Below are 25,239 nucleotides of genomic sequence, written 5' to 3'. Positions count from 1 at the left end.
GGGAAAATCCCCAGGTCATCACAACCTTGGAGATGCTGTGTCCCATCCCTCGTGCGTCGACTATACCACCATGTTCAACCTCATTTAAATCTTGATACCGTGCATGGAAAGTTTATTCGCAATTACCTCGAAAAAGGTCTTGATAGATTTAACGAAAATACTCCGACAAACGTTCGAACGGACGTGCGCTACGTTGTTATCAGCTGCCCTCGCGTGTCAGCCTGTTCGGATAAGCACAGCTCATAATGAGCAACCCACTCTCCCTGTCCCAAGCTGCCCCAACGGACGGTGCATCCACACAAGCAGCGTCGCTGTCGAGCAATGCGTGCTAGAGGTGCATGGGCAGGAGGGAGCATCTCTGCATCGTGCTATTGAAGAACCCACTCATTGTACAACGTGTACATTATGCAACAAATGGTGTGAAAGTATGGATTAAACAACTCAAAATTCAATATGACTAAAAAAAGAAACAGGTGTACAGCTTCATTACACGCATTGAAATAAATCAACCGGGACTCGAAACCGGATGCTCTGGTTCTCTAGAACGTTTGCCTTAAGCGCTTCAGGCATCCGGACAAGCTTCTGCGTCGACTCAAATTTTCACTCTGTCCCGCGCAAGTACGAGGTGCATTCAAGATCTAAGGTCTCCGATTTTTTTTCTCCGGACTGGAAAGAGATAGAAACGTGCGCATTGTTTTAAAATGAGGCTGCGTTCATTGTCACTACGTCCTAGAGATGGCAGCACCGTACGGCAGACGGAATTTTACCGTCAGCGGCGAGAATGAGAACTGTTTTAAATACTTAAAATGGCGACGTTTTCCTTACTTGAACAGCGTGCAATCATTCGTTTTCTGAATTTGCGTGGTGTGAAACCAATTGAAATTCATCGACAGTTGAAGGAGACATGTGGTGATGGAGTTATGGATGTGACGAAAGTGCGTTCGTGGGTGCGACAGTTTAATGAAGGCAGAACATCATGTGACAACAAACCGAAACAACCTCGGGCTCGCACAAGCCGGTCTGACGACATGATCGAGATAGTGGAGAGAATTGTTTTGGGGGATCGCCGAATGACTGTTGAACAGATCGCCTCCAGAGTGGCATTTCTGTGGGTTCTGTGCACACAATCCTGCATGACGACCTGAAAATACGAAACGTGTCATCCAGGTGGGTGCCACGAATGCTGACGGTCGACCACACGGCTGCCCGTGTGGCATGTTGCCAAGCAATGTTGATGCGCAACGACAGCATGAATGGGACTTTCTTTTCGTCGGTTGTGACAATGGATGAGACGTGGATGCCATTTTTCAATCCAGAACCAAAGCGCCAGTCAGCTCAATGGAAGCACACAGATTCACCGCCACCAAAAAAAAATTCGGGTAACCGCCAGTGCTGAAAAAATGATGGTGTCCATGTTCTGGGACAGCGAGGGCGTAATCCTTACCCATAGCGTTCCAAAGGGCACTACAGCAACAGGTGTATCCTACGAAAATGTTTTGAAGAACAAATTCCTTCCTGCACTGCAACAAAAACGTCCGAGAAGGGCTGCGCGTGTGCTGTTCCACCAAGACAACGCACCCGCACATCGAGCTAACGTTACGCAACAGTTTCTTCGTGATAACAACTTTGAAGTGGTTCCTCATGCTCCCTACTCACCTGACCTGGCTCCTAGTGACTTTTGGCTTTTTCCAACAATGAAAGAAACTCTCCGTGGCCGCACATTCACCAGCCGTGCTGCTATTGCCTCAGCGATTTTTCAGTGGTCAAAACAGACTCCTAAAGAAGCCTTCGCCGCTGCCATGGAATCATGGTGTCAGCGTTGTGAAAAATGTGTACGTCTGCAGGGCGATTACGTCGAGAAGTAACGCCAGTTTCATCGGTGTCGGGTGAGTAGTTAATTAGAAAAAAAATCGGAGGCCTTAGAACTTGAATGCACCTCGTAGTGTCGTCTTTGTGGGATTGCTGAAAAAAAAAAACGAAACGAAGTTATCTTTTTCTCCATATGGGACCTTACGGCCGTAAGTTTGTTAAATGACATTTTGAAGTTTTTTCACAAGCATTCAGTTTATTATATCTTGCACTGTTGGCGAAATTCGGCCTTACAGGCCATTTTCAAGCGCACATCGACACTTACTGCGCTTGGAAATTGCCTGTAAGACCGAAATTGGACAGTAGTGCAAGATATAATAAACTGAATACCCGTGAAAAACAGATGAGACGGAACACTTCAAAATGCCGTTTAAGAAATTCAATTACTTCCTAAAGAGATGCCGGAGACAACGGTTCCCTCACACCATAATACTCACAAAATATCCCAGAACAACGTTGGAATTTTTGTCGACAGGTGTCGCGATCACCATACACCAGGTGAAATTAAATTCCCTTTACAGACTTTGATGACTTGTAATGGGGACCAAGGCGGTAAAGTTTAGCATAGAAACTCACACCCAGAAACGTACCGTTTTACGTACCATACACAAAATACAACACACGTTGCTCCCCGATTCCTGCTGCATGTCATGTGCGTGCACTTATAACTGGTGCTCGATGTGAGAACCAGCAACGTTAATGCAGATACGGTGCGTCTATATCACTCTCTGGTACACACCGATCCCCGGCCCTTCAACATCCATTGCAGCCCTAATTCGCGCGGGTAGGTCTTCCTTGGATGCCACTGTGGTTTCGTCACTCAGGTACTTCATGTGATTCCATAGTGGTCTAGTGGATTCTAGTCGGGAGAACGTGCAGGCCACGCAATTGGGCCACCACGATCTGACCGCTGTTGCTCGAATTGTACTTTCAGATGACGTCGGATCGAACGTGGAAAATGTGGTGGTGTACCACCGTGCTGGAACCGCATGTTTTGACGCACATCTGCCAAGAGCCCATGGAGTACACCTCAAGGGATCGCAAGTACTTAGCATCCTTGAAATGTGGTGGAAGCAGGTATTGCCCGATCAGATCACACGCCCACCTGAGAATTGTGCCTATATATTCAGATTGTATCGTATCTTAAACCCACGGAGACACGTAGCATGCAGGTTTTCATGAGCTCACATATGACTGTTGCAAGAATTGAGAACACCATACCTGCTGAACTTGGATTCATCCATGAAAAGCATCCGCGTGAGAAGTCGGGCTCGTCCGCACAACGGTGCAAGAACCACCAGCAGAAGTAGGCTCGAGACGCAGAATCAAGAGGCTGCCTTGCCTGTACTTTCTGTGGATGTTGCGGGTGTAGCTGCTGCTCATGCTGAACGCACCAGACAGTTTGGTGATCCACATTCAATCTGCCTTCTGTGTTTCTGGTACTCGTCATCATGTCTTCCACAGCATGGAGTAGACCGTCTTCAAAGTTGGGAATGCAGAGCCGAGCACCACAGTCAGGCCTGCTGCGGGTGAACGTACTCATCTCCGAGGCCCACTGGTATACCGCAGCAAACAGGAAATGCGAAGCTGTCTGGTGGTGTGGAAAACGCTCCACATACACTCCTGGAAATGGAAAAAAGAACACATTGACACCGGTGTGTCAGACCCACCATACTTGCTCCGGACACTGCGAGAGGGCTGTACAAGCACTGATCACGCGCACGGCACAGCGGACACACCAGGAACCGCGGTGTTAGCCGTCGAATGGCGCTGGCTGCGCAGCATTTGTGCACCGCCGCCGTCAGTGTCAGCCAGTTTGCCGTGGCATACGGAGCTCCATCGCAGTCTTTAACACTGGTAGCATACCGCGACAGCGTGGACGTGAACCGTATGTGCAGTTGACGCCGGCCGCGGTGGTCTAGCGGTTCTGGCGCTGCAGTCCGGAACCGCGGGACTGCTACGGTCGCAGGTTCGAATCCTGCCTCGGGCATGGGTGTGTGTGATGTCCTTAGGTTAGTTAGGTTTAAGTAGTTCTAAGTTCTAGGGCACTTATGACCTAAGATGTTGAGTTCCATAGTGTTCAGAGCCTTTTTTTTTTTTTTTTTTTTTTTTTTTGCAGTTGACGGACTTTGAGCGAGGGCGTATGTGGGCATGCGGGAGGCCGGGTGGACGTACCGCCGAATTGCTCAACACGTGGGGCGTGAGGTCTCCACAGTACATCGATGTTGTCGCCAGTGGTCGGCGGAAGGTGCACGTGCCCGTCGACCTGGGACCAGACCGCAGCGACGCACGGATGCACGCCAAGACCGTAGGATCCTACGCAGTGCCGTAGGGGACCGCACCGCCACTTCCCAGCAAATTAGGGACACTGTTGCTCCTGGGGTATCGGCGAGGACCATTCGCAACCGTCTCCATGAAGCTGGGCTACGGTCCCGCACACCGTTAGGCCGTCTTCCGCTCACGCCCCAACATCGTGCAGCCCGCCTCCAGTGGTGTCGCGACAGGCGTGAATGGAGGGACGAATGGAGACGTGTGGTCTTCAGCGATGAGAGTCGCTTCTGCCTTGGTGCCAATGATGGTCGTATGCGTGTTTGGCGCCGTGCAGGTGAGCGCCACAATCAGGACTGCATACGACCGAGGCACACAGGGCCAACACCCGGCATCATGGTGTGGGGAGCGATCTCCTACACTGGCCGTACACCACTGGTGATCGTCGAGGGGACACTGAATAGTGCACGGTACATCCAAACCGTCATCGAACCCATCGTTCTACCATTCCTAGACCGGCAAGGGAACTTGCTGTTCCAACAGGACAATGCACGTCCGCATGTATCCCGTGCCACCCAACGTGCTCTAGAAGGTGTAAGTCAACTACCCTGGCCAGCAAGATCTCCGGATCTGTCCCCCATTGAGCATGTTTGGGACTGGATGAAGCGTCGTCTCACGCGGTCTGCACGTCCAGCACGAACGCTGGTCCAACTGAGGCGCCAGGTGGAAATGGCATGGCAAGCCGTTCCACAGGACTACATCCAGCATCTCTACGATCGTCTCCATGGGAGAATAGCAGCCTGCATTGCTGCGAAAGGTGGATATACACTGTACTAGTGCCGACATTGTGCATGCTCTGTTGCCTGTATCTATGTGCCTGTGGTTCTGTCAGTGTGATCATGTGATGTATCTGACCCCAGGAATGTGTCAATAAAGTTTCCCCTTCCTGGGACAATGAATTCACGGTGTTCTTATTTCAATTTCCAGGAGTGTACAACTGACGAGCAACTCTCTTATTGCGTTGAGCTTTGCCGTACAGTAACAACATGTCGGCGTATTCGGAAAAAGTGCAATTGACTATGGTCTGCAGGAGTCACTGAAAATGGAACGTACATACAATTTGGATTCTGTACTGTAGTGAACGATTACTAACGTACAGTATTACTCTATGAACAAAGACCGTAAGCATAATATCAGGCAAACTGTCAAGGGTGTGGGGGGGGGGATACAATAGTGCAGTACGAAGAAAGACCACAAACACAACAGCAGGTACAAACATCCCTGAGCAGATCACAAGCACATCTGAACGACATGTAAACAAATCTTGCTAAAACATTCAACAAACTAGATCGCATAAATATTTCTTTATTTAAGACAACTGGTTTCGACAGACTTTGCTATCTTCTTGTGAAGCTTGGATCTCACGCCAAGTAGTCACGTTTATAAAAATCTGCGCATTATTAAAGGTTTATCGTAACTAAAATATTTATGACAAACCTTTTGTAATGTGATGATTTTGATTCACTAAAGTGTTTATTACATATCATTCTCATTGTTCTGATTTTTTTAAACATGATAAACTTGGCTTGAGGTCCAACGTAAAATGAACACGTTTCGCGACAAAAGATTTTTAAGACCTGAAAATGACAGCGAAGTCTGTCGAAACCAGTTGCCTTAAATAAAGAAATATTTATGTGATCTAGGCTGTTGAATGCTTTTAGCAAGTAGAACAGAGTGCTCCTTCAGTGTTCTGAAAACGAGAAAGTTCGAGTAAAGAAACTTGTAGTGAGCATAGGAAATCAGGTGATCGGTGAATAACGTACGTAACTCCCTAGTCAGTAGCGCCCAAAATTCAGGAGATCAGAACGAGTGTTGTTTTTTGCGTGAAGCGGGAAAGCGGTACATTTCTGAACATGAGTTCCTGTGCTAAACCTAATCGTCTTGCTCCCCATTACAAGTCCTCAAAGTCCGTAAAAGGAGTTTTGTTACACCCTGTATAAATGATTGATGTCGCATGTATGGAGAACATTAATGAGCTGCGTCTCAATGAAAATCTCTCGGGTTTACAGCCAGGTGGCAACGTTAAACAACCGCGACGTTTCGAAGAGTGTCATACTCATCTTCCACAGACGTTCTACGCCAGAAGATGGGAAGTATGACACTCTTCGAAAAGTAACAGTGCCTTAACGCTGCCACCCGGCTGCAAATCCGAGAGCTTTCCATCAACAGTATACGTCGGGTGAGTCTAAATTCACACATCAGTCAGTATGTTTCAGTTGTCTTAGATATTGTGCTGAATGCCAAGATACATACGGAAAAATATTTTTTATATACTAAGATGGTATCTGTTCTCTCGGACATGTCCGAAAGAACAGATACCATGTTAGTATATATATAGTTAAGGCTCCCCGGCCACTTGACCATCTTCTTCTCTGCGACTGCACAAACAGTGCCCGAACTCTTACGGGAATCGGCAACGCGCCGCGAGTAATGAATATAATGGGCGGGGGCACTACGAATGTAGTGCGGGACAATACGTTGAGAATGTGGGTTTCGCGGGAGGCGTGCCAGAGATAAATGCCTGCAGTCGCACTATCCTCTGTGTCCTCGCTGGCTCAGATGACCGCCGCACGGCGGCGGCTACGTACCGCCGGCTCCTACACCAGACACGTGCTCTGCTGCAGGACAACAAACTGCGTCGCTTGGATATGCTTCTCAGAACACGTTATGTCAACACCTATCTTGTCTCAAAACTGAACTATTTTGCTCATATCCTTCCCTTGACGGCTACGATGGCCGACAGATTTCAAGCAGCATATGGACATTTCGTAAGCACCGGTCTGGTTTTTAAAGTCCGATACGCCACCCTGACGCTGCCGCAGCGGGCGGGCGGTATCGGTTTAATTCATGTATATAACCGTACGCGATCGCTTTATCTCAACACTATGCGTCGCAAGTGGACCTCTGCCCACGCCACTCTGACGGGCACCCTGATAGCGGAAGTGGCACCACACTCTCTGCATCCCCCGGTTTCTGTAGGACACATTTCACCGGCACTCACCCACATCAGAGAGTTCTTGATTGACTTCAGCTACTTACGGTCAGAACTTCCGACGACACGGAAGCCCAGCGCAAAAGACTATTATCGCCTCTATCAACAGCAGCAACCTGTAAATACGGTCACCCACAGACATCCTAAAGTTGCCTGGAACACGGTGTGGCGAGCGGTACACACGCCTTTTCTACCTACGACGGTGCGTTCATTGTGGTACGTGGTTGTGAATGGGTAGTTCGCTACTCGTCAGAGGCTACATTCCATACATCTGGCGGACGAGCCCTTGTGTCCGACATGCTCAGTCGCTGACTCGGACGCACACCGTCTGACGTGTGCCGCGACCAGCGAGTGCTGGCTACTGACGCAGCGCATGCTGGCGTTACTCTTGCGGCGATTGCCGGAGTCTATCTCCCCTGATGAAGTATTGCGCCCCGACAGCGTATACTTTCCATCAACCAGAACGAACGCCGTTAACTGGCTAAAAGGCATGGCCGTTTACTACATATTTTGCGATGCTCCCAAAGGCACACTCGACTTTTGGTCCCTATTGATGACGACACATGCAGCTTTCAGCCGCCACCCGAAGTACAGAACTCGTTTCGCAAATTATTTAGGTTCATTATTTGTGGATCCTCCTGCTCACTGGGGCGTTCCGGGTATGAGACGCTGAAAATGAAGAAGAATCCTGGAGCATTTTGATTCTCTACGGACGGAATAGGGGGGAACCCCTCCCACCAGACTAGAAGACGACTCGGACGCACGGCTACGGCAGTTGTAGGATCTTTCTTTGTAATGAAACACAAATAAATTTATAAAAAAAATAATGTTATAAAAATTAAAGAAATAAATAAATAAAACAACATCGACAAACCCACTACATCCTCTTCCTGAGCCGGCCGCGGTGGTCTAGCGGTTCTAGGCGCTCAGTCCGGAACCGCGCGACTGCTACGGTCCCAGGTTCGAATCCTGCCTCGGGCATGGATGTGTGTGATGTCCTTAGGTGAGTTAGGTTTAAGTAGTTCTAAGTTCTAGGGGACTGATGACCATCGATGTTAAGTCCCATAGTGCTCAGAGCCATTTGAACCTCTTCCTGATCCTTCGATCCTCGAACTCGAACACGCTGCTTGGGCGTGGCGGCGGGATTGCCAGGCTTCGGGTGTCGACCCCTGCCCTACCTGTCGTCCTGCTCCTGCGGCGGTTCATTAGATTAAAAAAAAAAGTAGCGTATTTGCTTAAAAAAATGGATAGAGCGTCTGCCATGTAAACAGGAGATCCCGGGTTCGGTTCCCGGTCGGGGCACAGATTTTCATCTGTCCCCCTTGACATATGTCAACGCCTGTAAGCAGCTAAGGGCGTTCATTTCATTGTAAAATATTTTTTGTTTATCACCGTAATTGATATCTTGTCAGTTGCTTTATTTTTGATTGACTTGTATCATAATGAAACTGCAGTTGTTTGTGCTGAATACCTGAGTGTTCTACTCCCATTTATAAAGAAACAGTGAGGTTTGCTGAAAGACCATCTAGGGGAGTGGTTCCCAACCTTGCGGTAATTACCCCATGAGGGGCAAACTGAAATTTGCCGAGGGTAAAAACTTAAACAATTCTACAGTTTACTTAGTGTTAAAGTTGGTATAAGGTGGTGGCCAACAGACGGCAGGGGGTGGGGTGGGTGCCGAATTAGTAGCTAATGTCTAATTGCACTCAAGGGTAACGGTCTAAGAAAGTATGGGAACCGCTGACCTGGGGGTAAGGATTATTTTATGACGCTTTGCAACGACTAGTCTGTTATTAACAAAATCGATGTCGACAAAGCACAAATAGAAAAGCAAGATTCAGTGCTATTCCATATCCACTTTCCAGGCGAACCTGTTCAACGGAGAGTCGGCCTGGGAGTGGAACAATGACCGGCAACAGTACTACCTCCACCAGTTCCACAAGGCGCAGCCGGATCTAAACTACAACAACACCGAAGTCGTCGAAGGGATGAAGGTATGTTCTGGAATGACACGCTGATAACTCTTTTCTAGCAGGCACTGCGTAGCAATAAGAGAGGAGAGCTTCTGACTCCACTCAGATTTCACGTAAAAACAACCAAAAAAAGCTATTTAATCAAATGAATCGAGTATCGAACGGTCTGATACGTGATAAAAAGAGTAAACTCTGAGAAATTTTACTTAGAGCGTGGAAAATATTTAGGTGTCATTACCCTATAGACCTTCTAGGCCGCCTCGTTTGACCCATACAACAGGTATTCAAAACAATTTCAGGACATGAGTGAAGTAGACTCAGTACAGAGATGAGAGTCATCACCAGATGCACTGATGAATATCGGAGGAAGACATAACTGTCATTTGATTACATGTGGCTTGTTAAAGAGAAACGACCGCACCGGAACTCTAGCAGAAATATTCACTCGAAGCCATTCAAGGCTAGTGGAAACTTGGAATTTTCAATGACATGCAAGTCACTGTGAGGTTGCTCAGACGATAGAGCACTTCCTGTTAAGGTTATATATTTGGGTTCAAGTTTACCGGCAAACAGTTTTAACTTGTCACATACGTGGTGTCTCAAACACTTAAGAGTCAAAACTGTGGAGATGGCAGAGGATTTTATACTGATTAAGTTGAGATGAGGAATTAATAAGAGTAAGATAACATTTAGTTTTTTATCGATACAAATAACTGAATAAATGATAGAAATAGCTATTCAAAGGAACGACCATTTATTAGATTACATGCTGTACAGCTGTACATAAGATTTTGGCGCGCTCTCTTAGCCATAAGTGCTGTGTGTTGAAAAATGGGACACGCGCCACCGGTCCTAAACCACTTCCTCTCCAATTTCCGCTGGAGTTCCAACTTCGTAGAAAAGAATTCATTGGAGTGAGAGCCAACGATCGTACTGGAAATGGCATGCGATCTCAACTTCTTATACACTGACGAGTATACTTATTATTCATTTGCCCACGCACATTTATACAGCAGTGGTATTTTGCGCGTCATTTTGAAACCACATCTTCTGGCGGCACCAAAGAGCACAGCCTCCACTAGCTGCGGCAGTGTGCCTGCGATGAAATTCAGACAATGTGCACCAGTCACTAGGTTCGGCAGCCAATAAGGCGTTATTACCGGACCTTGTGCAGTTCCAGCCATCAAGGTGGTAGAGAACCGTTGCCAGTGATGTGAGACGAGAGTGGCGTACGGATTATCATCGATTCAGACATGACAGTCTCTGCAACCATGTCCTGCTGTTTCTGCACTGCAGCAATGCTCTGGATAGTCCATAGCAGAACTGAACTCTAAGTTCATAATCGTTTGACCTCAATGGTTGCACACATTATGACGCGGTTGCAGTTGCTGCTCCACCAGTAGAATCCATAGTGCATTTTCCGAAGTGTGTATTTCACGAACAAGTTGTATTTTTGTTGATCAACCTTCTCCCATATATCACGACTCGATGATCTCAAATTCTGTACAACAACTCATCACTTGTCAAGAATCTTGGCCTTTGCGACTCCATCTGCCCAATTTATTGTAAGTTTCACTTTCTGGCGAAACTCTTTGCCTTAAGTATGACATCTGTTGCGAAAATTTTGTCTGTACATTCTTCCGGTTTTGCTGTTACTATATATTTCTGCACCACACATTCCTGTAGCGAATAATCCTTTACCTACGACAGACACCTGTTGTAGACAGTAGTTAATTCCACAGTAGATGCTGCAGAGAGGATTGTGTAGTATTTTTGAACATTGTGCCATCAAACTCGGTACTGCTGGGTGACGTTTGTGATTAAACAGAACGATTGATCCAATTGAAAGCATTGTATCAGACATAGAATGGAATATGCAAAAGATATAAAAAGTTGTATGCAAGGTGTTCCAGGAGGAGGCCGTACACGTTAAAAGAATGTATATATGTATATCTGGCAACGGCCTTGACGCAGCGATAACATCGGTTCCCGTTAGATCACCAAAGCTATGCGCTGTTGAGCTTGACTAGCGCTGACAACAGCTGGGAGAGCCTTGTGCTGACCACATACCCTACATACCCGCATAAAAAAAAAAAAGGTTCAGATGGCTCTGAGCACTATGGGACTTAACTTCTGCGGTCATCAGTCCCCTAGAACTTAGAACTACTTAAACCTAACTAACCTAAGGACATCACACACATCCATGCCCGAGGCAGGATTCGAACCTGCGACCGTAGCGGTCGCGCGGTTCCAGACTGTAGGTCTAGAAGCGCTCGGCCACTCCGGCCGGCCATACCCGCATCCGAGATGCCAATAGACTGAGACTTCTTTAACGAATGGAACCTTACCAGAATAAAACAGCTTCGAACTTCTGATTACATTACAGATGATGTGATTTCTTAAATATTTGACGTGAAGCATGTGACCGAGGAAAAGTTTAGAGGAGGTCTGAAATTATGTTTTACGTTTATGTCATCACCAACTACAAGATGAGGACAGTTTGGGTAATTTGCTCTCCATTTTAAGAAAACCTAGTTTTCCACGCATCTAAGCGGCTTTGACTTGACATTTCCTTAATTGAGTGTCGTACAATGATAGAATTTTGCAGGTGTGAGTGGATACCGTCCACAAAATGTGTTGCGAATAGATTTAGTAATAAAGACGTAGACTTCATTCCTCACGCTACCCCAGCCCTGATTCTGCTTCTTATAATGTTGCAGTTTAAATTGACATGCTTTTCTTAACCAAGCATTTTATGTAAATACTTTGGTATGTGTTGGCCCAGTGTTATGTGTTCAGTTGTTTCTCTTACTTCGTTAAATATTTTTCTTTTTGCAATTGGACTAGCCCCGCTGTGTTCTCTCTTTCCGTATCTTATGGCGGTGCATAAGACATTGAAACCGATCATATTGTAACCTTCGCGTATAAATAAAAAAATTTAAAATAATGATGTGTAACCTCCCCGAACAGAAAATTAAAAAAAAATGAAACTTGGATAATTAAATTCTGACGTATGAAAACAGATAAATCTTAACTTAAATTTTGACGTAAGCAGCGCTACGCTATGGCCCTGTGAAATCAATCGGAATCTGTCCGTGAGAAAAACTGACAAAATTCTTACCTCGTGATGGTGTCGCCGAATAACGTTGTATATATATCTGCTCGTAAATGACACAGCTTAGTGCAATGATGGCATATCTACTAATACTCGATAACATTTGCCTGAGATCTGAATTGCCAGAAAAACTGACTTAGTGACACAGCTGCACAGCTCGTCGTCTGATTACTAAAGAGCACATGACTATGATCTAACAAAAATTCTGGAATATTTTAATTTAGATAAATGACTGGATCGGGACTCGCAGTGACTTAAGGGGAAATTATACCTTTATAGCTGACTGGTAAAAATAATTATGTTGTGAAAATTTTTTACGTTATTTATAAAGATCTACAATCCATTACACGGGAAAATTGAATATATAACAAATCTGGGTCAACTGGTGCTGACGAATCACAAAGGAAAAGATTGAAACAAATTCATATTAACATCTCAGACAAGTGACTTAACTACGCGCATGCCAATAAAAATAATGAAATTTACCTTACAATAGATAGCTGACTTAATTACACTGTTTATTTTTCATTAAATTAACAATTATTCATTTGTTCATCATCATCTTATTCCATGGTATCATTTAGCTCTGCGGCTGATCACAATTATTATTCAGTTCCATACAACAAAATTTTACAATTTGTTCTGCACTGTGACTTTAACAACTACTAACTATAAACTGCGCTGTACCAGCGACAAACTACAATACATTGTAGCAGCGAGCGACTGCAACTGCAGTAGAGACTGCTCTCACCTGCGACTCTATTGCCGCTCTCTTTTAACAGAGGCAAAGATATTTCGTGTCTCAGGCAGCGCTTATGAATTGTCGTTCTAGCAAGTGAGCAATACATCGACATTACATTTGCTCCAGCAGGATGGTGAACCCCTTACAATATATTAATAAAAATACCCTGTGACTGAGACAGAAAGTTTTTATTTAATGTTTGCTGTTCCTAAACATATGAGTTGATTGTGTTCGGCAGGATTTCATGCGGTTCTGGCTGGAGAAAGGCGTGGATGGGTTTCGCATGGATGCAGTGCCGCACCTGTTCGAGGACGGTCTGTTCCGAGACGAGGAAGAAGTGGACGGAGGCCTGACCTCTAAGTACACCAAACACCAGGACGGCACGTACGACATGGTGCGGCAGTGGAGAGAGGTGGTCCAGGCGTTCGGCACCGACAAGTGAGTGGCTCGTTCCAAGCGATTCCGTGAGACTTAGCGGAGTTACTTCTCTTTGTGAGGTTATAACAATACCTCTACTAATAGTTAATTAGTTCAAAAATTAACACGTCGCGCACTCAAACTATGATCTTTTTATTGCGCAACTAAAAGGTCTTTAATGTGGCAGGTATTGCTACATCAATTGATTGCAGTCACTGAAGAAAATTAACAATAATATCACTTATCTTGTATTTGCAATCCAACAACGATCTCGCACTGGCTTCGGCTCGTAATTAAAAATGTTGTCTAGGTAGCGTGACTATCGCTGTTGGTGTGAAAGGCACTCGGATGTTAATTAGGCCGACTTGAAGAACTTACGAAGACAATCTTTCAGGATTAATTTGATGACTTACGTTTTTCATTGCAATGTGCTTCATACTTTTTCAAACAATGGTCACTTGAAAATAATTCTTGACACTCACTTTTTACAAAAATTCACATTTATTAAACTTTTTATACTTTCGCGTGTTCAAAACATCACTTATCATACAATTTCTCAGCCGTTACTGCTCTTAATAAAACTCACAACATTCTTCATTGTCCACAACTCAGACTCATCTTTTCATTTCCAACACAAAGACAAAACTCTCCATATTCAACACAAAAGCTTGAGTACTCTGTACGCTTCCACGCTAAAAGCCACAAAACAGCATCAAAGACAGCAATAAGTACAAAGATATTCACACTAGATATTACATCGATTTATACATCTCAAAATATCGATGTACATACATATAAAAATGAAACCAAATTTGAATAGAGGTGAAAAATATGAGACATTACGTAGAAAATATTCATTAATCTACGGTATCGAAAAATAGGGCTGGCGGGTGGTAATGGTTTCGCAAATAAAGAACCATTACAAGGTGAAAGGCTGATTTATTAATTTACATACTCTTATCTGAAAGCTGCCCTGTTTTATATCTGAAGAAGGTCGCGCAATACACTAAATATTCTCTACATAATGGACCTTTTACTGTCTTAGGTCTAATAACGAAATACTAACGACAGCATTTTATACAATATAACTTAACAGTATGTGAGTACAATCACGAATTATTAACTGAAGATAGGAAAAACTAGTAGCAGCTGATCTCGAGATGGATCGGTTTGGGTCCTGGAGAAATGTAGGAACATGCGAGGCAGTCCTGACCTACACTTACAGCATTTGTATAATTAGAGAAAGCTTTAGACAGTGTTAACTCTCTTTGACATTCTGACTGCAGCATGGATTTTACAAGTAGGTAAAGATTATTTACCACTCGTACAGAAACAAGACCGCTGTTCAGGACGTACTGAAATTTAAGGACATGAAAGGGAATCAGTAAGTGAGAAGGGAATAAGAGAGCGTTGTAGATTGTACTTGGTGTTTTTTAGTGTATAGATTGATAAGGTGTGAAAAAACCATGAGCAAATTTCGAAAGGGAAATAAATAATTAGACATTGTAATTTTGTCAGACACTGCAAAATGACTAATAAGAGCAGTTGAACGGTATGGATAGTATCTTGAAAAGGGGTTTTTAGATGTATATCAACAAAAGTGAAACAGAATTAGTGGATTATAGTCGAATTCAATCAGGCGATGTCAAGGGAATTATGGACAGTGGAGTCACATTAGTTTGGCGACTGCTGATGTTTGACGCCAACGCACAATAACCACTGACACCTGTCAGGTGGCAGCACTAGCAGTGGAGGGTATGAAGAGCGTGTCGGGAGGAGGCGTAACGCTGTGCAGTTGTTGTCGTAATACGAAAACTTAACGATTTATCTGACGTCCAAAAGAGCATCGTCGTTGGCTATCGAGCCAAGCATGGAAGCATTTCTGAAACTGGTAAGTTTATAAACTCTTCGCGTAGCGCCGTGGTTAACGTATACAGTGCAAGGCGAAACGGCGCTTTTCAAAACCGGCTGCGTGGCAGCTGTGGTGTACCACGAGCTATGGATAACAGGGGTGAACGTCGGCTGCGGAGATGTGTTCGGGCGAACAGACGTGCAACTGTTGAGTAACCGAGGGCTCAGATGCATCAATGAGCTACCAACAACGTCTGACTGATTGATTGATTTTAACAGGAGAGCTAAAACAGATTAGGTCTGACCCGCAATTGCCCGCACCGAAAATATGTTTATTGTGCGGTATCGCTCCCTGTATATCTAGTGAAGCCAACCAGTGCCCTTAATTAGTGCAACGAGTCCCTCTAGCAGGTTTTTGTTGGACACAATTTCTTCAGGTCTAGTTGTCTCGAAGGTTCTGTATCTTTTACTCTTCAGTGCCATGCATTCAAAGATTAGATGTGATGCAGTTTCTTCACCCTCATCACAGATCCTACATTTAGGGTCCTCTTCCATTATACCCATTGTGTGTAGGAGTTTTTGAAGTTCCCATGGCCGGTCATCAGTCCAGGCATCAGTTTGATCTCTTTCCTGTTCAATGCCAGGATTACAGAGCTTCTTTTAAAACATGGCTTGGGCATCATTACCTTACCACGTTTTTGTTTATGGATCTTGGTCCAATATCCTACGTGCTGTTTCCTAAGCCAGTTCCGTAGTTCTAATTTGATCATAACCTTGGTGATTGTCAAGACAGGTTCCGGTTCAATAAATGGAGTTGTTGCAACCATCCCAGCCAATCTATCGGCTTGTTCATTGCCACCGATCTTTGAGTGGCCAGGGACCCACACCAACAACGTCTCCTCAACGACCGCAGCAGGCGCCTGGGTCATGCACTCATGGTGACTGCTTTTCGTCGACGACGGAGGCTGGAATCTGGAGGCCAGTAGTGCAACTGGACATTCTTTTCAAACAAATCACGTTTTATGCTCCGTCGGACGGATGGCCATTTGCGTGTAAGTGAGACATCTGAAAGCAAACAGTCTGCAACAATCGTTGGAAGGGTTCAGGCCGGAGGAGGGAGCTTTACCGTCTGGGGAATGTTTTCGTGGCTTTTCCAGAATGATCTTCTCATTATGTAAGGCACAATGGATGAATACAAGTACGCATTTATCCTTGAGCTCTTTTCTACCCCTGCATACAGTTTGTTTTTCCTCGGTACAACAGCATCTACAAGCAACGTGTCACACAGCTCGAAGTGTACGTGCGTGGTTCAGAGAGTACCAGGGTGAGTTTATCGCACTCCGCTGGTCACCAGATTCCCCGGATTTAAACCCAATGCGGAGTCTGCTAACCACCTCGATCGACCTGTTCGAGGCGTGCATCGTCAACCGAGAAACCTAGCCCAGTTGGCCAGGGCACTGGAGTCTACAAGGCTCCACAACACAGTCGGTAACCTTCAGCACCTCACTCTCTTCCTGTACGTCTCGCAGCAGTCTGCCCTGGAAACGGTGATTGTGCATGGTTTTGACAGTTGGTCATATTAAGGGCGAGCCAATGTATTAGAAAATGAAACATTAAAAGTTGTAGGTGAATTTTCACAAATTGCGACGTGGTCGCGAATTGAACAGTGACCCAAAAGCAGAACAAATTTCGTTTACTTCACGTTTATAGTCACAAATTTTTATGTCATCAGACTAACGGTTTCGGTTTATAGTTCCATCTCCAGATCTGTTTTATAAAAACATGCCCTAATATATTGGCTCCATAGTGGCATCGTCAAATGCTAAACACAAAATCAGCGCCAGCATACTCAAACCTATATAACCTGCTGACAAAATGACTCTTGTGTCTATTATTATTTATATAGGTTTGACGAGACTGGCGTTGATTTTGTTTTCAGCATTTGACCATACCATTATGACTCCAGTATATTAACATATGTTTTTATAAAACAGCTCTGAAGATGGTCATTATAGACCGAAACCAGTAGTCTGATAACATAAAAATTTGGGACTATAGACGTGAAGTAAGTGAAATTTATTTTGGACGAATTTCGTCACTTGGGCAGCAAAAGAAGTGATGATGGCCAAAGTAGAGGGGATGTAAAATATAGACTGGCATCAGCAATGAAACCGTTACTGAACCGGAGAAATCTGTTGACATCGAATAAAAATTTAAATATTAGGAAGTCTTTTATCTGGATTGTAGCTTTGTACGCAAATGTAAGGTGGTATATAAAGAGTTGACAGACGAAGAGAGTAGAAGCCTTTATCTGGTGCTACAGCGGAGTGCTGAAGATTAGGTGGGTGGACTGGACGCCAAATGAGGTACTGAAACAGTTCGGAGAGAAATGTAATTTGTGGTTCGACTGGAAGAAGCGACTGCTTGATAGGACATATCCTGAGGCATCAATGAACCATCAGTTTGGTAATGGAGGGAAGTGTGGGGAGCAAAAATTGTAGAGGGAGACCAGGGTCTGACTAGAGTAAGCAGTGTGAAATAGATGCAGGTTGCAGTACTTAAGCAGAGATGGAAAGGCTGCCACAGGACAGGCTAACGTGGAGAGCTGCGTCAGACCTGACTGAAGACCACAAAAGCAAATAGTAAAGAACGAAAATGTAGATAATTAGAATGAGTTAAAATGAACCGTAAATAACTAAACAAAAACAAAAATGAATGTGTTAAGCTAATTTTAAAATTTTCATGTATATGTGGTTTCTTTGAAATTCTTTGATTTGCGCGACACATTACGGTTCTAATTTTTCATATATGGACGGCGGCATCCATCTTGTATAAAACCTGCATACAGATTAAGTTGCGTGACCTCGGGTTTGGATTACACGTGTTACAGAAGGAAGTGGCGCAATAATAGGCACAATAAAGAATCCCGTCCGCTCTCCCACATTCAGATTTCTTGAATCTCTACAAATCGTGCAAGGCGTCGCCTTTCTATGAAAGGCCACAGCTTATTTCCTTCCCCATCCGTGCCCAGTCCGATCTTGTACTACGTCTCTAGAGACCTCTTCCTCTCTTCTACACTTACAGCCACATGTACAATTTCCACAGATATTATTCCTGAATAACAATGACTCTCCGATTTGAAACTTCCTGGCAGATTAAAACTGTGTGCCCGACCGAGACTCGAACTCGGGACCTTTGCCTTTCGCGGGAAAGTGCTCTACCATCTGAGCTACCGAAGCACGACTCACGCCCGGTCCTCACAGCTTTACTTCTGCCAGTATCTCGTCTCCTACCTTCCAAACTTTACAGAAGCTCTCCGTGCTGCAAGGTTCGCAGGAGAGCTTCTGTAAAGTTTGGAAGGTAGGAGACGAAATACTGACAGAAGTAAAGCTGTGAGGACAGGGCGTGAGTCGTGCTTCGGTAGCTCAGATGGTAGAGCACTTGCCCGCGAAAGGCAAGGGTCCCGAGTTCGAGTCTCGGTCGGGCACACAGGTTTAATCTGCCAGGAAGTTTAATAACAGCGCACACTCCGCTGCAGAGTGAAAATCTCATTCTGGACTCTCCGATTTGTGTGTGATTCGGTAAGTCTCTAGGCAGCACAACACCGTTCAGGTTTTATAAATAATCATATTTATTTCACATTTAATTTCATGATTATAATGAAATTAGCCACAGTTGTTGCGACAATTGCGTTATTTTAGCTACCTTTTGACATATTGTTTCGATCTGTATTGTTGACTTGAAATGGCTATGTTCGGCTACTTGTAAACTATTTGCAGGCATTCATGGACGTCATGTTCCCAAAAAACTATAGATTTTTATGGATGATAATGCACCATGTTACCGGGCCATATTTGTTCGTGATTGGTTTGAAGAACATTCTGGACAGGTGGAGCGAATGACTGGGCCACCCATATAGCCCGAAATCAATCTCATCGAACATTTATGGGACATAATCGTGGGGTCAGTTCGTGTACAAAACCCTGCACCGACTTCTTCTGTAGTGGTCAATCCAAGGATTGGTTTGCAACAGCTACAATGGCAGCTTGTCTCCATTCTGTGCGTCTTTCAGCTTTTCTCTTCATTTCTTTATAGGTGTTACATCCCACATCTTTCACGATTTGATCCATGTACCTCAGTCGTGGTCTTCCTCTCGATCTTTTTCCCTCGACATATCCCTCTATGATTGTGTTCAGGAGTCCTTTATGTCTTAATAGATGGCCTGTAAATTGCACTCTTCTTTTAACAATGAAACTCCAGAAGCTTCTCTTCTCACCTGCTCTTTCCAGAACCACTTCGTTTGTGACCTTGTCGATCCATTTCATTTTGAGCATGCGTCTATAGCAACATATTTCAAAAGAATTTAGCTTCTGATCTTCCTCTGTCCCAAGAGTCCACGTTTCACACCCATAGCATGCCACACTCCACACATATGATTTCAAAAATCTTTTCCTTACTTCAAGGCTGATGGTCTTAGATGTTAATATGTTTTTCTTCTTGTTAAAAGCAGCCTTTGCTTGAGCTATTCTACTTCTCACTTCTGCCTTGCTCCTTCCATCCCTGGTAATATTACTGCCCAGATAAGTAAATTTATCAACTTGTTCAAGCAGTTCATTGCCTACATGAACTTGGACTTTCACTTGATCTTCTTTGTCGCATGCCATTACTTTTGTTTTTGCTTTATTAATTCTCATATTATATTCTTCACCCATAACTTTATCCATTCTATTCAGTAGGACTACAAGATCTTCTTCACTTTCAGCCAGGACAGCTATATCATCGGCATATCTTATCATATCTATTCGTTGGCTATGAATTACTACACCTGTCTGTGAATTTTCCCTTACTTTTTTCAGCGCCTCTTCAATGTATACGTTAAAGATAACAGGGGATAGTGCGCAACCTTGTCGGACACCTTTCCGTATCTGCACCTCTGCACCGACTACACTTTCGAAATTATGGACGGATATAGAGGCAGCATGGATCAGTATTTCAGCAATGGACTTCCAATGACTTGTTGAGACCATGCAAAGTCACGTTTCTACGCTACTTCGAGAAAAGTAGATCCGACATCATATTAGGACGTATCCCACGGCTTTTGCCACCTCAGCGTATTATGCTATGGGAGACATTCACCTTGGTTTTGATGGGACCTTTGGTAGTAGACAAAGGCACTAAACGCCTGTAGCCTATACAAATACTGTTGCGGACCCTCTGTATCCTTCATGCTCCTTATCTTCCTTAAAGCGTTTAATAATGGCTGTGTCAATAGTTGCAGTATTTATTAGGCGACTAGTTTCGAACCTTACAGGTTCATTTTCAAGCCTGACCTGCTGAGGCTGCACCGACAGTACCTGAACTAAATAATAAACAGTGAGTGTCAACACATGGTCTGTAAATGTTTGTAGTATGAATGCCACAATCCACACAAGCCTGTTACCTAGTCCATTAACAAACGCCTTAAGGAGTTTAAATAAAGTTGAAATTGACGACTTCTTGTCTTTCTCGGCGGCAGTTTCATATTCCACCAGGATAACTGTCCGTCTCACAGACCAGAATCGTGCTGTAGTTCTTTGAGGAGCATATCAGTGAACTTACGATGATGTCTTGGTCATCCATTTGGTCGGATGTGAACCCGACGGAATACATTTGGGACGCTATCGGGCACAAGCTTCGCGCCCACAAAGAACTGCCGCGTAATTTACGGAAATTGCGTGACCGGTGCGTAGACATTCGGCGCCACATACCTCCACATACCTACAAAGCACCTGACGAAATCATGCCGCGCTGAATCGCCTCGATATTGTTTTCCACTGGTCGCCCAACGCGGTGTTGTGCAGGTGGTTACAATGTTTCGGCTCATCGGGTGTTTGCCGAGCTACAGAGATGTGTTACTGCAGTTTTGTTTACGCTTTTCGGTATTGTTATCACAATGTTATTATTGATGCAAAGCGATTAACAATCTTCTTGAAGGAATGCAGGGCAGATACTTTATCTTCGGAACATCCACACCGGAGTTTGCTAGAGGAGTAACTGCATTGAAGTGTAGAATACAGCAGATGATTTTCTTTGCAGGTTAATGATGACAGAGGCATACGGAACGTACGAAGAAGTGGTGCGCTACTACGGCAATGACAGCAGTCCTGGGGCACATTTCTCTTTTAACTTCGTCTTTATCACGGACGTCAACAACCAGTCCGATGCAGCGACCTTCAAGAGCGCCGTGGATGACTGGCTCGAAGTAACCGTCAACCAGGGCCTCTGGTCCAACTGGGTGGTAAGTGAATGCCTGTGACGAAGTTAGCATACTCTTGGATTCCGTTTAACGCAAAGTGTGGATTGCCTACATATTAGTCTATATATGGAGAATGGAGAGTATTGTTTGTGTTGTGTGGGGGATGTCCTGATTTGACGACATTGGACCCGTTGTACTTTTGCCATTGTCTGTTCTGGCTAACGGTACAGGATCCAGATATACAATCATTGTTCCCAATTGTTTTTCGTCTACAGAACCCTACCGATTACATGTACCTTCGGAGAGACTGTGTACCATCTTATCGCCCGAAGAATGCATAATAATGGTTTGAGAAATACTGCACGAACATGAAGCAGGTTGTGTTCCGCCTTGTCATTTGATGCTAATGGTACGTATCATGTATCCAAGACCATTTCCCGACATGTGCGCACCTTGAGACTATTTCTGACCAATCACCCCCAGGCATGAGCGGCTTGAGCAGTCGTGTATTACGATGTTTCCAGAACACTATCAATGTCGCGATGAACTTATACCATGACGATATTCCCACCAGGACGAAAGGAATTAGCTACTAAGTAGATGTCTCAAATGACACAGACTAGTAATCGAAATATTTTTTATGACAGTGGCTAATCCTTGTGCTTTTAGCGCGTTGAATTCTAATATGATAACGAGAAAACTGTATCACCAACCACGAGTAATACAAATAGCACTTAACATTTAAAAAAAAATGATTTTAGCAATCTTAATGATATACAGGATACATGATATTAATATTCAGTTAATAAAAGTGAAAAGCCGCAGTTTCGATGGCAGTGGTTACACTGGTCAGTGCGAGGACCATTCTTACAAGGAGACCGTGCCTGCTCGTCATCACTGATTTCGTACAAAGTTGTGGTACATGCACGGAAATGGGAGCTCCACGTGCCAAGATTATAGAAAAAAATAATCGGACTAGGCATGGGGACTTTATGTTAGCATCAATTACACGCCGTGGAAAGGGTGCAGAACGGTAGTCCGAGGATCATGGGTATGAGTCCCTACACCAAAACACTTTTTATCTTCAGTTTTTACGTTACTTACTTAGTTAAACCTAAACGTTGGTAAGTAAATTGTATTCATTAATATTTTCATAAAAGGGATGAAAAGGAAAGGCAAAAAATCTGATTCCAAATAATTTTCCAGAAAAAGATTTTATTTACAGCGTCTACGTGGGCCCTGCAAGTAACATTCCAAGAAGAGATGTTAATTAAAGCGTACAGGACTTCGCATCCCGCTAGTTTCGTTTTAACCTTTGGCAGCTAATGTAACCCTCCGATGTCTTTTTTTATCGTCAGGTAAAGAATTTCATCAAAAAGCTGCTCATAAAATAGAGAGAGAAGATGAAATCATATCCCGGGAAGTCTGCATCAAAATACAGTCCATTACACATCAACAACTATCGTCGCCAGTATCTGGCGAAATAATGCAGTACGCATGGTTTTCTGCCTGTCTGTGCGATGAGACTGAACTTTTTATGAATGTGAACATGGTTTGTTTCTCTATAGAAATTTTAAAACGACATTGTGATCGAAAAAATGCGGAATTAATACGTGTGCAAGATGACGTGAAAAATATTACACCAGCACGTTTAAATCATCAACTGTAAAGAAATAAGTATTTAATTTTACATACGGATTTCTCGTGTACGCCTTACTATCCCCTCCTGGAAATTTATTTGCAATCCATAAATTTTCCTTTCCACATTCTTTTCGGAAATATTGCATGGGGGCTTAATTAAATTTTTATGAAAATAATTTTACTGTCTGTCCGGTTACGCAGCCTCGTAAACGGTTGGCCCTGACTAGTTTTAGTACGCAATCTGATTGCATAGAACAACAACAAAGAATGAAATGAAAATTTTCGTTAACACAATTAATTAATTAAGTCCCCAGCAACTATAAAACCTACGAAACCAAAACACAAGTGTAACTGTTCTGTGTGTGAAGTATGACTCAACGTACACATCTGGCACGGTTCTTCTTCAATAAGATAAGAAATTTTAAGTACAATTTATATTGAAGTAATTAAAAAAAATAGAAACACTATAATTACGCAAGAAAACCAGAATTACACTCTAACACAAGAACACGAGCCAGATGCTTTGTTGACTGAACCTGTAATGACGCATTATTCAAGACATTGAAACAATGAAAAAAAAGCGAGTTTGTTACCTTCATATACAGAGAGTTTCAAAAATGACCGGTATATTTGAAACGGCAATAAAAACTAAACGAGCAGCGATAGAAATACACCGTTTGTTGCAATATGCTTGGGACAACAGTACATTTTCAGGCGGACAAACTTTCGAAATTACAGTAGTTACAATTTTCAACAACAGATGGCGCTGCAAGTGATGTGAAAGATATAGAAGACAAAGCAGTCTGTGGGTGCGCCATTCTGTACGTCGTCTTTCTGCTGTAAGCGTGTGCTGTTCACAATGTGCAAGTGTGCTGTGGACAACATGGTTTATTCCTTAGAACAGAGGATTTTTCTGGTGTTGGAATTCCACCGTCTAGAACACAGTGTTGTTGCAACAAGACGAAGTTTTCAACGGAGGTTTAATGTAACCAAAGGACCGAAAAGCGATACAATAAAGGATCTCAACGGACTGGGAACGTGACGGATGAACGTGCTGGAAAGGTAGGGCGACCGCGTACGGCAACCACAGAGGGCAACGCGCAGCTAGTGCAGCAGGTGATCCAACAGCGGCCTCGGGTTTCCGTTCGCCGTGTTGCAGCTGCGGTCCAAATGACGCCAACGTCCACGTATCGTCTCATGCGCCAGAGTTTACACCTCTATCCATACAAAATTCAAACGCGGCAACCCCTCAGCGCCACTACCATTGCTGCACGAGAGACATTCACTAACGATATATTGCACAGGATTGATGACGGCGATATGCATGTGGGCAGCATTTGGTTTACTGACGAAGCTTATTTTTACCTGGACGGCTTCGTCAATAAACAGAACTGGTGCATATGGGGAACCGAAAAGCCCCATGTTGCAGTCCCATCGTCCCTGCATCCTCAAAAAGTACTGGTCTGGGCCGCCATTTCTTCCAAAGGAATCATTGGCCCATTTTTCAGATCCGAAACGATTACTGCATCACGCTATCTGGACATTCTTCGTGAATTTGTGGCAGTACAAACTGCCTTAGATGACACTGCGAACACCTCATGGTTTATGCAAGATGGTGCCCGGCCACATCGCACGGCCGACGTCTTTAATTTCCTGAATGAATATTTCGATGATCGTGTGATTGCTTTGGGCTATCCAAAACATACAGGAGGCGGCGTGGATTGGCCTCCCTATTCGCCAGACATGAACCCCTGTGGCTTCTTTCTGTGGGGACACTTGAAAGATCAGGTGTACCGCCAGAATCCAGAAATAACTGAACAGCTGAAGCAGTACATCTCATCTGCATGTGAAGCCATTCCGCCAGACACGTTGTCAAAGGTTTCGGGTAATTTCATTCAGAGACTACGCCATATTATTGCTACGCATGGTGGATATGTGGAAAATATCATACTATAGAGTTTCCCAGACCGCAGCGCCATCTGTTATTGACAATTGTAACTACTGTAATTTTGAAAGTTTGTCTGCCTGAAAATGTACTGTTGTCCCAAGCATATTGCAACAAACAGTGTATTTCTA

General features: G+C 44.2%; 1 pseudogene; it reads left to right on the top strand.

Moving 5' to 3' along the window:
* The window catches only part of LOC126165132 (maltase A1-like), a 103,495-nt pseudogene that overhangs the window by 36,676 nt on the left and 41,580 nt on the right, over positions 1–25,239 (top strand).

This window comes from Schistocerca cancellata, chromosome 1 (assembly GCF_023864275.1).
Source record: "Schistocerca cancellata isolate TAMUIC-IGC-003103 chromosome 1, iqSchCanc2.1, whole genome shotgun sequence".
Lineage (NCBI taxonomy): Eukaryota > Metazoa > Arthropoda > Insecta > Orthoptera > Acrididae > Schistocerca > Schistocerca cancellata.
Note: the sequence above shows the minus strand (reverse complement) of the source record. Positions and strands in the feature narration are given on the sequence as shown.